Source organism: Eurosta solidaginis, chromosome 4 (genome assembly GCF_040869045.1).
Source record: "Eurosta solidaginis isolate ZX-2024a chromosome 4, ASM4086904v1, whole genome shotgun sequence".
In the NCBI taxonomy this organism is placed as follows: Eukaryota; Metazoa; Arthropoda; class Insecta; order Diptera; family Tephritidae; genus Eurosta; species Eurosta solidaginis.
This window is the reverse complement of record NC_090322.1, coordinates 44,810,839-44,826,243: the sequence shown is the minus strand read 5'-3', so window position 1 is coordinate 44,826,243 and position 15,405 is coordinate 44,810,839. Positions and strand designations below refer to the sequence as shown.

The 15,405-nt window shown below is 40.0% G+C and overlaps 2 long non-coding RNA genes across 4 annotated transcripts; one reads left to right on the top strand and one right to left on the bottom strand.

Moving 5' to 3' along the window:
- Positions 1 to 1,511: 1,511 nt before the first annotated feature.
- LOC137247864 (uncharacterized) lies at positions 1,512 to 5,746 on the top strand. 3 transcript variants are annotated; one of them, XR_010951913.1, is made up of 4 exons: positions 1,512 to 1,539; positions 1,595 to 1,806; positions 3,333 to 3,444; positions 3,604 to 5,746. It is a non-coding gene; the product is annotated as an uncharacterized lncRNA (long non-coding RNA). The 3 variants fall into 3 exon arrangements; XR_010951912.1 differs by having other exon boundaries at positions 1,595 to 1,821; XR_010951911.1 differs by lacking the exons at positions 1,512 to 1,539; positions 1,595 to 1,806 and having other exon boundaries at positions 2,931 to 3,444.
- A 1,538-nt stretch (positions 5,747 to 7,284) lies between these two features.
- LOC137247863 (uncharacterized) lies at positions 7,285 to 10,040 on the bottom strand. The gene is made up of 4 exons (XR_010951910.1): positions 9,776 to 10,040; positions 9,642 to 9,719; positions 9,377 to 9,562; positions 7,285 to 9,323 (listed from the first exon to the last, which is right to left on the bottom strand). It is a non-coding gene; the product is annotated as an uncharacterized lncRNA (long non-coding RNA).
- Positions 10,041 to 15,405: the final 5,365 nt, after the last annotated feature.

The window sequence follows — 15,405 nt, the reverse complement described above, 5'->3', positions numbered from 1 at the left end:
AACATTGTCACGTTATGCGTGGGCGGTATGTCATCCCCGCGCCTTGTGCATAATTGTGTCCCTGTCCACCCCTCGAGTGTTGGCACTACTTCCTCGAGCCACCTTGCGGTTTTCTCGTCCTCGCAGTCAACAAGGAGGAGCCCTGCTCGGAAGTACACCCCGAAAAATACTAGAGCATGCCCACACCCCTGAACACTCTATCCATAATTAGCTCCTGGAAATTTGTCAGGTCCTCTTGACTTAGAGCATCCGCTGGGTAGTTCCTGGGCAGCACAGCCACTCGGGTACCCCTGAGGGCGTCCGAGTAGCTCTGCTGTCTTGGTGCTGCTTCAGCGGGTCTCCCAGTCGCCCTGGTCCAATTCTCCCGGCGCATGGTTGCCGTGTTCTGCGGAGCATGAGGCCCGTTGCCTCTTTGAACTGGGAGTTTCCTCCGGTGTGATCTGCCCGATCTTACGCTTTCCAGCGGGAGCGGGTGTATGCTGGCCAGCTGCCGCTGGATGTTCTTTACTTCCGACTCTGTTTCTCCGTTCGGATGTCGCTGTACTGTGCTCGTGGGCTGGTTTATGCCTGTGCTCGTCTACCCTGGCTCTTGCTTCCCTGGGCGACAGGCCCTCCTCAAGGTATCGGAGATACCATTTTACCATGCGAGGGAGATTCATCGTCCCTCATATGCTCTCAAAAGAGCATTTCCTCCTCTCTCGAGAGGCTCTCCAGGAATTTCCTGGAGTCAGTAGTTGTCAAATTATTTAAATGGGGAACTGGGTTGGTCCGCCGCGGCAGAGCCCCTTGACGCGGCAAGGCCATGATTACTCCCCAAGGTGGCCCGGTGTTGGGGAGGCGCCGTTATAATACAGCCGGTGTTGTGGACCTCCTGGCTGCAAACTAGTCCAATGGGTACGGTGACGCATGACACCCTGGATTAGAAGGTGACAGTCCCTGGTTACCGATAGCATTCGACCACATTTGTCAGGTGAGCGCGGTTGCGCCGCTCCCATCTGACCAATTAGTATCAAATGCGATCGGCATAAGCCCCTGCACCGCTACAAGTTGACTGTCTTCGCAGGGGTTTGTTTGCACTTAGAGCACCATTTTATTTGCAGGAGACTTTCACAGCTACAAAAATTAAGGCGGATTTACACAGAAGCTTTGGTTGTTTTGCATTCATTAATTCATCTGTCGTGCGAAGTATCGAAAAATTTACATAAATGCTTTGGTTGCAAAACAATGAAACGCCGTACGTTACTTTTGCTTTGAAGCGACCAAAGCGTTTATATAATTTTGCCCTTATGCATTTGTGTAAACAGCCTTAAGCGTGGTACGCAGATCACAAGAAAGTAAAAATTCCATATAAAAAACGCTCAAGGAAATTCCTTGTGGTAAATTTTCTTGAAGTAGTACGCAGTTTACAAGAAATTTAGTACGATACTTTACTACTATTTTTCCATTAAATTTACATACGGCAACACCGGTTTCCGCAAGAAATATGTCAAGTGCCATATATTTCTTGAAGAAAAAAAGGTAAACAACTGGAAAAATTAGGTAAGCAAATGGTTTTTTAATTTTTCTGCAATAAATAATTATTATTTTATTTCAGAAATGGAAATAAATATTGCTGCAGCACCAAAACGCAAAAAGCGCGTATTAAATTTCACGGCGGAGGAGAAACGGGCTCTGATAAGGGAAGTGGAGTGGCCCAGGATATGGGATACTTCTGATCCATTGCATTGCAACAAAAATGCAGTGGATCAGGCCTGGGTCCACTTAAGTAGCTCCCTTGGGAAAGAAGCTATGTTAATAAAACTTTTTGTATGTATATTTGTGGTAATTGTTTACTTTAGCTCACAACTGCTAAAACTCGTCCAAAAATATCGGGAGACGAGTAAAAAGACGCGCTTTTCACCCAGGATCACGAATCCGAAGGCGGAAATTCAAAATTTTATTTCGTTTCGGAGATATTTGGGTAATAGTCTAGTTGAGGGATCGACTGCTAATACGCGTCAAAATATATCGAGAGAAGTGTCAAAAGACGCGTATTAATCTCGAGAACAATAATCCGAAGGCGGAAAAGAAAAATTTTGTCTCTGTCCGGAGATATTTGCAGTTGAAATTGGCGATTTTCATGTGGTTGTTGTTGTTAGTACCCCCAAAAAAAATTGTGTATCACCGTGGCGGTAGCCACGGTTATACCACACACTCGGACTTGGCATGGCGTAGCCCAGGGTTATTTTTTATAAGCGCGGCCGAAGGCCGCCAACGCAGAAAGGTGTTCTGCGCAAAAATACTATGGATCCCACCCCCGGTTTCGGAGGTACCCGCGAGTCTTTTTTCGGTTTTTCGTTAATATCTTTTGAACGAGTTGAAATTTTTATTTTCCGCCTTCGGATTATTAATACTGATGTCAAGACGCGTCGTAGCGTATTAGCAGTCGACCCCTCAACTAGACTATTACCGATATTTGCAAACAAAATTGAAAATTTTCATGTGGTTGTTATTTTGATGATTTTGTAGTACCCACAAGAAAAACTATGGGTAAAAGTGTGTTGCGCGGATATAGTTTTGGTCTCCAAACCGGTGTTGGACCCACCCAGGGTAATTTTTTATAAGCGTGGCCGAAGGCCGCCAATGCAGAAAGGTGTTCTGCGCAAGAAAACTATGGATCTCACCCCCGGTTTCGGAGCGCTCCGGGGCCATTTTTCGGTTTTTTGGAAATAACTTTTGACAGAAATAAAATTTTGAGTTTCCGCTCCCAGAGTCGTGGTCTTGGGATCAAAACTCGTCTTTGGACACCTCTCCCGATATTTTTGGTCGGGTTTTTGCAGTTGTGAGCTAAAGTAAACAATTACCATATTTGTGTATTTTAATTGGTAATTATTTACTTTAGCTCAAAACTGTTAAACCAAAATATATGGAGGAGTGTCAAAAGACGCGTTTTGTCTTTTATAAATAGGTATTTGCAAGCAAAGTTGGAAATTTTCTGTAATTTCCATTTGGTTCGTGTACGCACAAGTATTGCGTGTTCCGAAAAATCAATTTTTTTTTACTTTGATATCAACGAAATGAAACTTTTGAATATCGAATAAAAAACGAAATATTTTTATTTTTTTTAAGAAAATAACCAACACTGTCTACAAAAAAAGTTCTGAAAATTCGGGGAAACTTCTGAGAAATTCTAACTTGGACATTACAAAACTGCATATTCGAAAATTTTTTTGAAATTCGGATAAAAAAATTCAAGTTTTGATAAAAAAAAGTTTTTGAAGTTTGATCCATTGTCATGAATTCTGTGTGTATACTTCAAAAAATGTTAACATTGTACATGTACTCCCTTGCAGAACATTTACATCTTCATCGAATTTCAGTGAGGAATCAAGCCAATCTCCCTTAGATCCCTCAGAGGACTCGAAAAGCACGCAAATTAGTGACAACGATTCCCAATACGACTATGTGAGTATGGGTGCAGATGGTAATATCGACAGCAGTATTGCGCATTTGCACCAGCATCACATTCTGCGTTGATGTCTGGCAATATGCGCAACAGCATGACGTTCTATAAATAATAAATAAATAAAATATATATATAGACCTATCATTTTGTATTTACAGAATCCAAAGCGTTCGAAACCGTATACGTTATCTCAAAGTCCAGATGAGAAGTGGGGGCGCTTCAATAGAATTTTAAAAAAGCAAGAGGAGTTTTTGGAGGATCGTAAGAAATCCCCATACGCTCAGGCATTATCGACTTTTGACTGGCTGCTAAATAAGCTGCCACGTTCTGTCGGAGATGACATGTGTCTTCACATAAACAGTATACTTCTACAGAAAATCGTGGAACACAAATCCAGCCAGACCAGAGAATAAATTGGTCTGTACGTCAGTGCACCACCTGTGATCACATATCGTCCTCATTAAAAATTGTTATAAATTATATTTAAGTAAGCAGGCTAGACCGCGCCGTCGAAATTATGATTCCTTATGTTGGTACGAACAAAAAATTGGTCTACAACATACACTCATTGCCAAATTAATAGGTACATAATTGATCGGTGAACTACACCTTTCAGAATAGTTAATTGAATTTCAAAATTTGTCATTTGGATTAAGAATAGTTATCTGGATTTCAGAATATGTTAATTTGATTTCAGAATAGGTAATTGGAATTCAGAATGTGTGAATTGGATTTCAGAAATCGTCAAGTGGATTTCAGAAAATACCTTTCGAACCATTTTACATTTAAATGAATTTATGAAATGCCTTGAACTTACAAATTATTTTCCAACTTTGCGTAATAAATTGTTTGATATCTGAAATCCAATTGATGCCTTCCGAAATTGAATTGTCTATTTTTGAAATCCACTTCACACATTCTGAATTTCAATTGCCTATTCTGAAATCCAATTACCTATTCTGAAATTCAGTTGACGTTTTCTGAATTCAAAATGGAAAAGATTTTGATTTGCGAATGATTCCTTCTAAGTTTTTAATTTTTTTTATAACAACATTAAATTTTTGGTTCGTACGAACATGAGGAACTAGTGATGGAACGATATTTCGCTATTTGTGATTGCATCGCCGCTATTGTCAAATCGCTAATAGCTATAGCTATTGCAGTCCAAAAATATCAGTGATTGGCGATTTTCCTTCATTCGATTCTTTTGAATGGCAATCACCTCTGGCAGAATATCGCCAATAGCGATTATAGCGATTGGCGATTTTCCTTCAGCATGAAATTCTAATACTAATATTGATAGCGGGGATGCAATCATCGATTGTGAAATATCGTTCATCACTACTCATCTGTGTGCTTTGCTTTCCGACTGAGTAAAAAAGTTTATTGGCGAAAAAAAGAAATAATTTTCTCGAAAATTGGAAAAAATATACTTTTACAAAAGTTTGCCACCTATTATCGAAAAATGGGGATAGTTATCTTAAGAACTTCACAACGAAAAAATTTCTCGTCAACAGATAGTGGTAAATAAGGGCGAAAAAAGTATGCTTTTTGTGCAGAGAAATTGTGGAAACGGCGAACGGAACAAAGCAAACTTGTTCAACAACAATTTCGACGACGAAGTGGTGTGCAATAATTGCAAAAAATGGTTTTGCAATGGGCGTGGAAGCACATCTGGATCCCAAATTGTTAAACTTTCGGTGAGGGCTAAACATAGGGAAGTCACCCTACATTCTGAAGGTCCACTTCGAGAAAAAGTACTAAAATTTTACTCGTGTTGCGTACGTAATGTATATGAATTGGGATCAAGAACAATGGAAGCCACTTTTAACTGATCGTTCGTTTTTGCCATGGTTGGTTAAGGTGCCTACCGAGCAAGAGCAGTGGCGTGCACGACAAATATCAGCAGCACAAATAAACAAATTAGAGGAATTATGGAAGGAAAATATCGATGCAACATTTCAGGATTTAGAGAAGCCAGGTATAGACACTGAACCATCACAAGTGCTATTGCGTTATGAAGATAGTTATCAATATGAGATAGTTTTTGGTCCACTTGTGCGCCTAGAAACAGAGTACGATAAACATTTAAAAGAATCGCAAACACAGGAGGGTATAGAAATAAGATGGGACGTTGGCCTAAACAAAGAAACAATAGCATATATTACGCTTGCTCAAACTGATTCGGACATGAAACTAATGCTTGTGTTATTCATAAGTTAATACTTCTAGGATGTAGCCGTTAACAGTTTTATAAAATTTGTGTTTTTGATGTAAAAATAAAAGAATTATAGATACATATATCACTCGTCTTATTGTAAACAGATTAACTCAAAATTTAAGTTTTTTGGGAGAATGCAATTCAAGCTTTGTCATATGGTTTGTATATGGTTGAATTCTCCGGCTAATTTCTAGGGCACTGAAGTGGGTGGCTAATTTTCTGCTAAAGAATATTTTTATAATAGTTTGAAGAATTTTCTATATTTTTCCTCTGTATTTTTCATTAAAAATTGTTTCACTTTACTATACAAATATTATGCAGCCAAATACAACTTTCAGAATAAATTCATACGGAGTATTTCTGAATATATCGGTGTAGTATAATATAGTAAATAAATCATGTTTTTATGGTGTTACATATACAGATTTAATTCGGGTTGATTCATCTTACATTTAAAAATCAAAGCATTTTCAATTAACAAAATTTATAAAACAAAGATGCATAGATGTCTATTCCAGCTAGTTTCATCTCATTGAGTATAATACGAGACTGAACATATTAGAATTTCACATTTCATCAGTTTACTATAAAAGGTACATATTTTCGTCTTTTTATTCCAATTTTGGTTCATATATTCTGTATACTAAATTAAATTAATGTATAACATTCAATCTAATCCGGTAAACAAACTTAAACATTCAACTTTTATAATCAAGTATACAAATAATTGCAGATTCGCTTATCAAAGATAAATGAAAGCGATCGCCATAGCTGTAAAAAATAGCCATATCTATATTCACTGATAGCTCAAAATCGCTGTATCGACCATCATATCTTCTGTATATAATCGCTTGTTAAAACAAAGCGATCGCTATAGCTATAAAAAATAGCCGTGATTCAAAAATAGCCATATCTATTTTCACTGATAGCTCAAAATAGCCATATCGTCCATCACTATGAGGAACTATAATTTCGACGGCACGGTATAAATTGCCAAATCGCCTGAGCCTAATACAGGCCCTTATTGAAAGTATACATTTAATAAATTTAATAAGCTCTTAAAGCGTCCACATATTGAAGTCTATTAGCAAACTCTTTTGTTCATATTACCCAATATATTATTAGATAAAAAGAAATGTTATTTTATGTTTGTTATAAATTATACCCCTTATTCATAAAAATATTGAGTATATGTTCTTCCTTAATAAAAGAGACTTAACATCCTAGAACTTATAATTGACTTTTGTTGAGCTATGTAGATGTTCTGAAAGGAATTTCGGTGCTTTATTTATGTCGCACACTATATATCATAAATTTCACCAACAGACTTCAATATTTACTCTTGGAGAGCTCATTAATAATACAATACAATAAATAATAATAAAGGCATGCTTTCAATAAGCGCCTATAAACTTCCCCTCTTATCCATAAAAAAATAAAATAGGTTTATTAAGCTCTTATAATTGGAAATTTGTATGGAAATGTCATTTTAAAAATCTTTATAAACCCTCATGATTTTTTATGTATAAGGGGGTATATTTATTTAATCCCATTATTCATATAAAATATTGAAGGTTTATAAAGCATTTTAAAATTACATTTCCATACAAATTTCCAATTATAAGAGCTTAATAAACCTATTTTATTTTTTTATGGATAAGAGGGGAAGTTTATAGGCGCTTATTGAAAGCATGCCTTTATTATTATTTATTGTATTGTATTATTAATGAGCTCTCCAAGAGTAAATATTGAAGTCTGTTGGTGAAATTTATGATATATAGTGTGCGACATAAATAAAGCACCGAAATTCCTTTCAGAACGTCTACATAGCTCAACAAAAGTCAAATTATAAGTTCTAGGATGTTAAGTCTCTTTTATTAAGGAAGAACATATACTCAATATAATATATAAATGTTTAGTATATCGACGGCTCAGTGGAAGATCACCCTGTTTCAAAACATTTAAAAAAAAATGCCCTTTCTCAGAAATTGTTTCAAGAACGCCTTAACTTAGAATTTTTTCCTAAAACGCCCTATTTTATAACTTAGTTCCAAAACGCCATATCTTAGAATGAGTTTACAAAAGGTCATATTTGAACGAAAACTAAATACACTTGCAGCTGAGATAGGGCGTTTCTGAAACTCATTCTGAGATAGGACGTTCTTGAACCAAGTTTTGAAATAGGGCATTTTTGAAACAAGTTCTAATTTAAGGCGCTCGTGAAACAATTTCTGAGAAAGGGAATTTTCGAAAAATGTTTTGAAATACGGTGATGTTCCACTCAGCCGTCGATGTGGTCTTCACAAATAAAAGCAAAATATTGGGGCATATTCATAGTCAGAATTAAGTGGGTACTTAAAGTTAGTTGTAGCTTTTTGACAAAACTTCCAATAGGCTATCTGTCAAAAAAGTTGCAACTAATTTAGAGTATACGCCCCATTGAATTAAGAACTTGCATTTAAGATTTTGCTTAACCAAAAGCAACAGAGACTTCGGTGCTTTAGTTTTGGCGCACACTGTACATATCGTCACTTGATTGCCAGAAGCGTGAGTGTGCAATTTTTTAAACTTTGATCTAATCAGGTCATTAGATGAACCATTAAATATTCTATATTGTATTAAAATCTCGATTAAAATGCATCACAGGAATGCTGTATAATTTGCATAACAAAAAGGCACTCTAATTTGCAAAATATAGCTAAATCTATAATAGAAGCTACCTAAACCAAAGTTGCAAAAGTTACAAAGAATTAATCAAACTTTGAAAAACGGACATCAAAATTTGCAACTTTTTTGGCAGAGAGTCTAACAAATTTTTGAGTACGCAGTTTTGTAGCCCAATCAATTTCAGAATAATGGTGTAAATGCTAGAACGACTAAAAAGTTTATCTGAATTTTCAGAATTTTTTTGTAGAGGCTGTTGAGAAATTTCTTCCATACAACGCATGAGAAAAATTTTCTTTTGTATGGAAGAAAATGTTGAACAGCCTCTACAAAAAAGTTCTGAAAATTCAGATAAACTTTTTAGTCGTTCTAGCATTTACATTATTATTTTGAAATTGATTGGGCTACAAAACTGCGTACTCAAAAATTTGCTAGACCCTCTGCCAAAAAAGGTGCAAACTTTGATGTCCGTTTTTCAAAGTTTGATTAACTCTCTGTAACTTTTGCAACTTTTGTTTAGGTGGCTTCTATTATAGATTTCGGAGCCACTGTTTGTATGTATATTTATTTTTAGTTTTTAATGTTTCTTTGTATATACATACATTGTATGAAAGTGAAATTTATAGACTGAATAAAAGCCTTCAATTCCAATTCTATATTTAATTTTGCGATTTTATATTTTTTGTATGACTTTGGGTCCATTAAAGGAAAGTACAGCGTCCAAAACCATTATAGAAAATAAATCTTTTTGTTGATGAATAAGTTTGGAGGACATTGCTGTGGCAGCGCCTTTTTCCAATAAAGCACGTTGTTATTCCTTTGATTGGCACCTCTACATGTACAGCCATGTCATATTTTGGCCATGCATAATTGTAATGCTTTACGTATAGCTTTAATGATGATATGTGCATGCACGCCTTCCTCAACATATGGCTTAACTTGTTTTAAGATTTCACCTGCTTAAAGTACTACTGAAGTGGTGCCATCGCTGACCTGATAAGAGAAACATTTTTATTCTACACATTCTAATATAACAAAAAACTTACCTCAGCATCTTGAGATTTGGCCATGTCGACTAGAGTTTTACGGCTGGATGCACAATATGCAATAGTTTCATACTGCTTGCCCCATCATTTGAAATTGTGGCCTTACCACTGGAATCAACAATATGCTTGTCCATACTGCGTGGACCCAATGTAGTGGGTATAGCGTCCACAATTGATTGCGAGGCACTGATGTTGGATATGAGTTGAGGTTTACCTTGAGAGCTATCGGTACCCAAACATTTTTTACACAAAAACTTATACGTACCCAATACAAGTTCAGGACATTCATATTTATCTACACGCTGTCCAGTGTGGCCCAAATGTTGGAAATATTCAGTTGGCACTGTTGAGAAAAAATATGGATCAATGAACACAAGCAAAATTTACAGATTTTTTTACCATCTGTTGTTACTTTACACACCAGACTTTGGAAACGACGACCAGCATCTACAAATTGTATATATGAGCCTTGCAAAGATTACATCCAATTGCACCCGATTCACCAAAACTTATAATAGGTGGCTCATTCACCCTCAACCGTGCGTGCTATTAGTGAGACGGTAAGTGTAATGGACAAAGCTGTTGTTTTTAATAAATCAGCTGTTGCAGGTATGCAATACAAAGACGACCTGCAAAGAAGAAAGATCAATCGCTTCCCAAGGCAGTCGGTTCTATGTACCGGAGCGACTCGGGATTTTTCCCGACCAAGGACTGTCATTTCAGTGTAACCCCATTTAATTTGTTTCGTCCCTCCCACAAATTGTCATCCTCCCATCAGCTCCTTGCAGCAGGACTGCTACATATTCTCTTACTCCGGGAAGGTATCGAACCCAATCCGGGTCCGTCTCCTGACCCCGGTCATGAGAAATGGTTTTGCTGCATTTGCCAGAAAAGAAACTTTTTAGGACGGTCATACTCTGTTCAGTGTGTCTCGTGCAAGGGATGGTTGCATCGAACAGGTTGTTCTGGTCTTGATCCCAAAACCCGACGTCCACGTAACTTTTATAAATCTTTTGTGGCTCCTTGCTGCTCACGCCCAAGGGCGTCCCGTAGTCTACGCCTAAGCGTATCCCCACTACCTTCCAGCAGCTTCGCTGCTCAGCAAGCCACAACAAGTACCCGCTGCTGCTCGCGCCCCACGGCGCCAACAACTCAAACAGCTGATACCACTCATAACTACTACCTTCGTAGTAGAGCTGGTTGCAATGCTGAGCATCAGCCCCTGCCCCCGTCTCCTTCTCCCCCCCTCTTTTCTGGCAGCAATCGTGCAGGTCAGGGAAACAGACTCTTAGTCCCTGCCTCCGTTTGCACCGTCTGCCAGCACAGAATATATAGGTTTGCGACATCCGCTCAATGCAGCTCCTGCCTTGGGTGGTGCCACTTTCCTAGATGTTCTGGTCTCCGCGACGGCAACCCCCCGACGGGTTTCATCGCGCCATGTTGCCAGGTCGCAAACCCAAATCATCCGGGTACCCCAATGCTTGCCCAAGGGCGCCCAGTCCCAAGGCCACAACAGCAATTGCGTCCTGGCCTTCCACAACCTAGGCGTAGTCACCCCTCACTTACCCCTAGAGGGGCGGCGTCACCCCTCATGCACTTCAGAATTCTGCAGTTCAACTGTAATAGACTAACTGGGAAGATTACGGAGATAGTCGATTTCATGAAGCGGCACAACATCCGCATTGCTGCGATTCAAGAGACTAAACTCACAGCAAGATCTGCATTGCAGACCTGCTCTGGTTATAATGTCCTCAGGAAAGACCGCGAGAGCGGAAATGGAGGCGGCCTCGCGTTTATTATACACCACTCTGTGCAATATCATATATTTGATCCTGGCATCGACCGCAGTGACAATGTCTTAGAACGTCAAGGCCTATCTGTCCGGTCAGGCGATGCAAATCTAGAAATCATCAACATACATCCCTCCTGTCACCTGTTGCCCCAGTGGATACCGCCCTAATATCGAGGCCTTACTCACTGGCAACAATCGCATTATCTTAGGCGATTTCAATGCCCATCACGACCTATGGCATTCAAACTTGCGGGCGGACAGTAGGGGTGAGATGTTGGCGGATCAAATAGACGAAACGACGTTCTGCACAATAAACGGAGACGCCCCCACACGTATGGTAGGAAGCTGTCATAGCTCGCCAGATATCTCAATCGTGAGCGCAGAACTCGTAAACTGCGTCAACTGGCAGCCGATGGTAACATTGGCATCCGACCACCTGCCCATACTTATTTCGTTCGAGCGTACCGCCGACTTCATCGTCACCGAAAAACGCACTTTCATAAACTTCAAAAAAGGAAAGTGGGAAGAATATAAATCTGCAACAGACAGCAGCTTTGCAGCCCTCCCTATCCCGACTGATGCCCGCCAAGGGGAGCGTGCCTTCCGTAAGGTCATTGAATCCGCCTCGGCACATTTCATTCCCGCCGGGAGAATTCCCGAAATCCGGCCCCACTTCCCGGCGGAGGCCGCGAGCTTAGCAAGGGAACGCGACCTTATAAGACAGCTTGATCCAGGCGACCCCCAAATAAGGGATATAAACCAACGCATCAGATTGCTTGTGGACGAACACAAGCGGGCGAAATGGGAAGAGCACCTAAGAGGTTGTAACCTCTCTACCGGTGTAGGTAAACTTTGGTCCACCGTAAAGTCCCTATCGAATCCGACTAAGCACAAAGACAAAGTTTCCATCGCCTTTGGCGATAAGGTGCTGTCGGATGCGAAAAAATGCGCGAGCGCTTTCTGCCGACAATATATAATGCATCCTACGGTCGACAAAGATAGACGGAGAGCCAATAGACACGCACATAAACACAAACTCAGCGCGTCACCAATTACCATCACCGCTAGAGAGGTTGAGGACGCCATTGGTCGCGCTAAACCATCCAAAGCAGTGGGCCCAGACGGCATAGCCATGCCGATGCTTAAAAACCTAGGGAAAGAGGGTTTCAAATATTTAGCGCATGTCTTCAACCTGTCTCTTTCCTCCTTTGATACCCGAGAAATGGAAAATGGCCAAGGTGGTCCCGCTACTAAAGCCTGGGAAACCAGCTAACGTAGGTGAGTCATATCGTCCGATATCTCTCCTATCGCCAGTGGCAAAGACGCTTGAAGCCATTTTGCTCCCTTATTTCCAAGCACATTTGCAGCTAGCCTCTCATCAGCATGGCTTCAGAAAACTCCATAGCACTACCTCCGCGCTAAATGTCATTAGCACCCAGATAAATTGCGGTTTGAATCAATATCCCCACCATAGAACAGTACTCGTGGCGTTAGACCTATCAAAAGCTTTTGATACGGTCAACCATGGCTCGTTACTGCAAGACCTGGAAGGGTCCACCCTTCCCCCATGTCTTAAAAGGTGGACCGCAAATTATCTGGGTGGTCGGCAGGCATCGGTGCAATTCAGAAACGAAACATCAAAACAAAGGAGAATTAAACAAGGGGTGCCACAGGGTGGTGTCCTATCCCCGCTTTTGTTTAATTTCTACATATCTAAGCTACCTTCACCACCGGAAGGAGTCACAATCGTTTCCTACGCCGATGACTGCACAATAATGGCCACAGGTCCAGGCCCAAAGATCGATGAGCTATGCAATAAAATAAACGACTATCTCCCTGATCTCTCCAGTTTTTTCGCCTCGCGAAACCTGGCATTGTCACCGACTAAATCTTCCGCGACCTTATTTACAACATGGACGCCCCAAATGTCGACCATATTGAACATCCGCGTCGATGGCACTACGCTACCGACTGTCCTACACCCCAAAATCTTGGGTGTGACGTTTGATCAGGATCTACATTTTGGTGCGCATGCAACCGCAATTGTTCCAAGAATTCAGAGCCGTAATAAAATCCTCAAATCCCTTGCTGGCAGTACCTGGGGAAAAGATAAAAGAAACGCTCTTGACCACATACAAAGCAATTAGCTAGCCGATTACGTGCTACGCGTCACCCATATGGTCGCCAAGCCTAAAAACCACCCACTGGAAGAAACTACAGGCCTGCCAAAATACTGCTCTCATAATCGCCACGGGCTGTCTTCTTATGTCCCCAGAACACCATCTGCATAATGAGGCAAGAATACTCCCCATCAGGGAGAGAAATGAGATGCTGACGAAACAGTTTCTGTTGAATACCCAGAAACCTGGGCATCCCAACAGACATCTGATTGAAGAACCAGCACCGCCTAGGGGCCTAAGGAGTCATCTCCGTAAGCATTTTGAGGAAATACGGCACCTGAGAACCCAGCCGTATGAAGCGGAAAAACACAAGCAGGTCCTTGGTGAACTCCATAGACAGGCGTCGGACCTTTATGTCGGGAATTGCCCGGTGAATCCAGTACTTGAAGAAAAATATCCAGAACTCGCAGAAGAGGAACGCAAACTCCCCAGGGAAACGCGTGTCACTCTTGCTCAACTTCGTTCTGGATACTGTAACAGGTTAAACTCTTACCCATCCAGAATCAACCCCGACATACAAAATGTATGCCCTGCTTGCAATGTGTCCCCACATGACACCAACCATCTCTTTAATTGTAATGTGGAACCAACGCCTCTAACACCCCTTTCCTTATGGTCCACCCCTGTTGAAACGGCAAGTTTCCTTGGACTCCCGTTAGAGGATATTGATGACAATTTGTGATCGGTCGCGGCTATTAGGTGGGGCGAGCATTGCTACAACAACAACAACAACAACCAGTTTGCCTGCATGCTTATGCAAACATCAACTTTTGGAATTACAATTTTTCATTGTGCAAATGGCAGAAACAAATACTGAATAAGAATTTCTAGTTCATTTATTTGTAACCTCCAATTTTATATAATAATTTTAGGATAATTCAAAAAAATTTTAAATAATCATTGGTCCAAACATAGCACACAAAATGTTTAATAACGAACTCTGCCTTGTGAGAGAACGATCAGCTGACACGTTCTTACGAAAAAAAAATTAAAATTCCGGGCTACATACGTACGTGCGTTGACCGTCGGTGAGTTTTCGTTTACATTGTACACTCATAAGATAGGTCGTGTCAGCTGACACGTTTTTGGTACGTACGTTCGTAACTGCCGCTTTATAGTTTTGGAATATATAGGCGCATAGTCATAGTCAATATAAAATGGGTTTTGTATTTAGTTACAGCTTTATGATAGCTCATAGAAAATTATGTCAAAAAAGGCTGCAACTAAATTTAAAACCTATTTCATTTTGTCTATGCTATGAGCTATCTGTCAAAAAAGCTGAAACTAAATTTAAAACCTATTTTATTTTGACTATGATTATGCGCCAAAATGTTTGCTGTTATTCATGTATTTAGATACAAAGATTTAAGGTATAGTGATGCAATGCAACTCCCTTCCTCCTGCCATTCTTCATTCCACCTCATTCGACTGCTTTCTTTACTGCAGCAAAACTTCAATTTAAGCTGCAGACATTGGTGCTTTATCGGTAACCTTATAACAGCTGATTCGACCAACCTTATGGGAATCAATGCAATCGATTATTGGTGCTGCTAAGGTAGTAAACGTATCGCAGCCATCCAAATGGTTTCTGGTTTAAGCTGGAGACATTGGTGCTTTATCGGTAACCGTATCGGTAACCTTTTAACAGCTGATTCGACCAACCTTATGAGAACCAATGCAATCGATTATTGGTGTCGCTAAGGTCGTAACCGTATCCATAGTACAGGTCTACAAGTAGGATATGTAGCAGCGCGCACATACACAGCCACGCTCACCTGATAAAATGCTTGTTCTTGTTAGTTTTTTGTGTGGATGCTATTTGGCACTGTTGTACTTCTTAGGTCCAAGAAAAGTGTAGTAGCTGCTAACGAAAACTGTGTAAAATTTTTATTGCAAAATTACAAAGAAATATCCTTATTTATTTTCAAAGGAGCACTTACTTACATCTCTCTTTAAAATCCATATGTTTTGGACAATTATAATTAACAAATTGTGATACTTTATTACCGGGGACGATTGCCAAAACACGACCAAAACCGTCGATGGAGGTATTAATA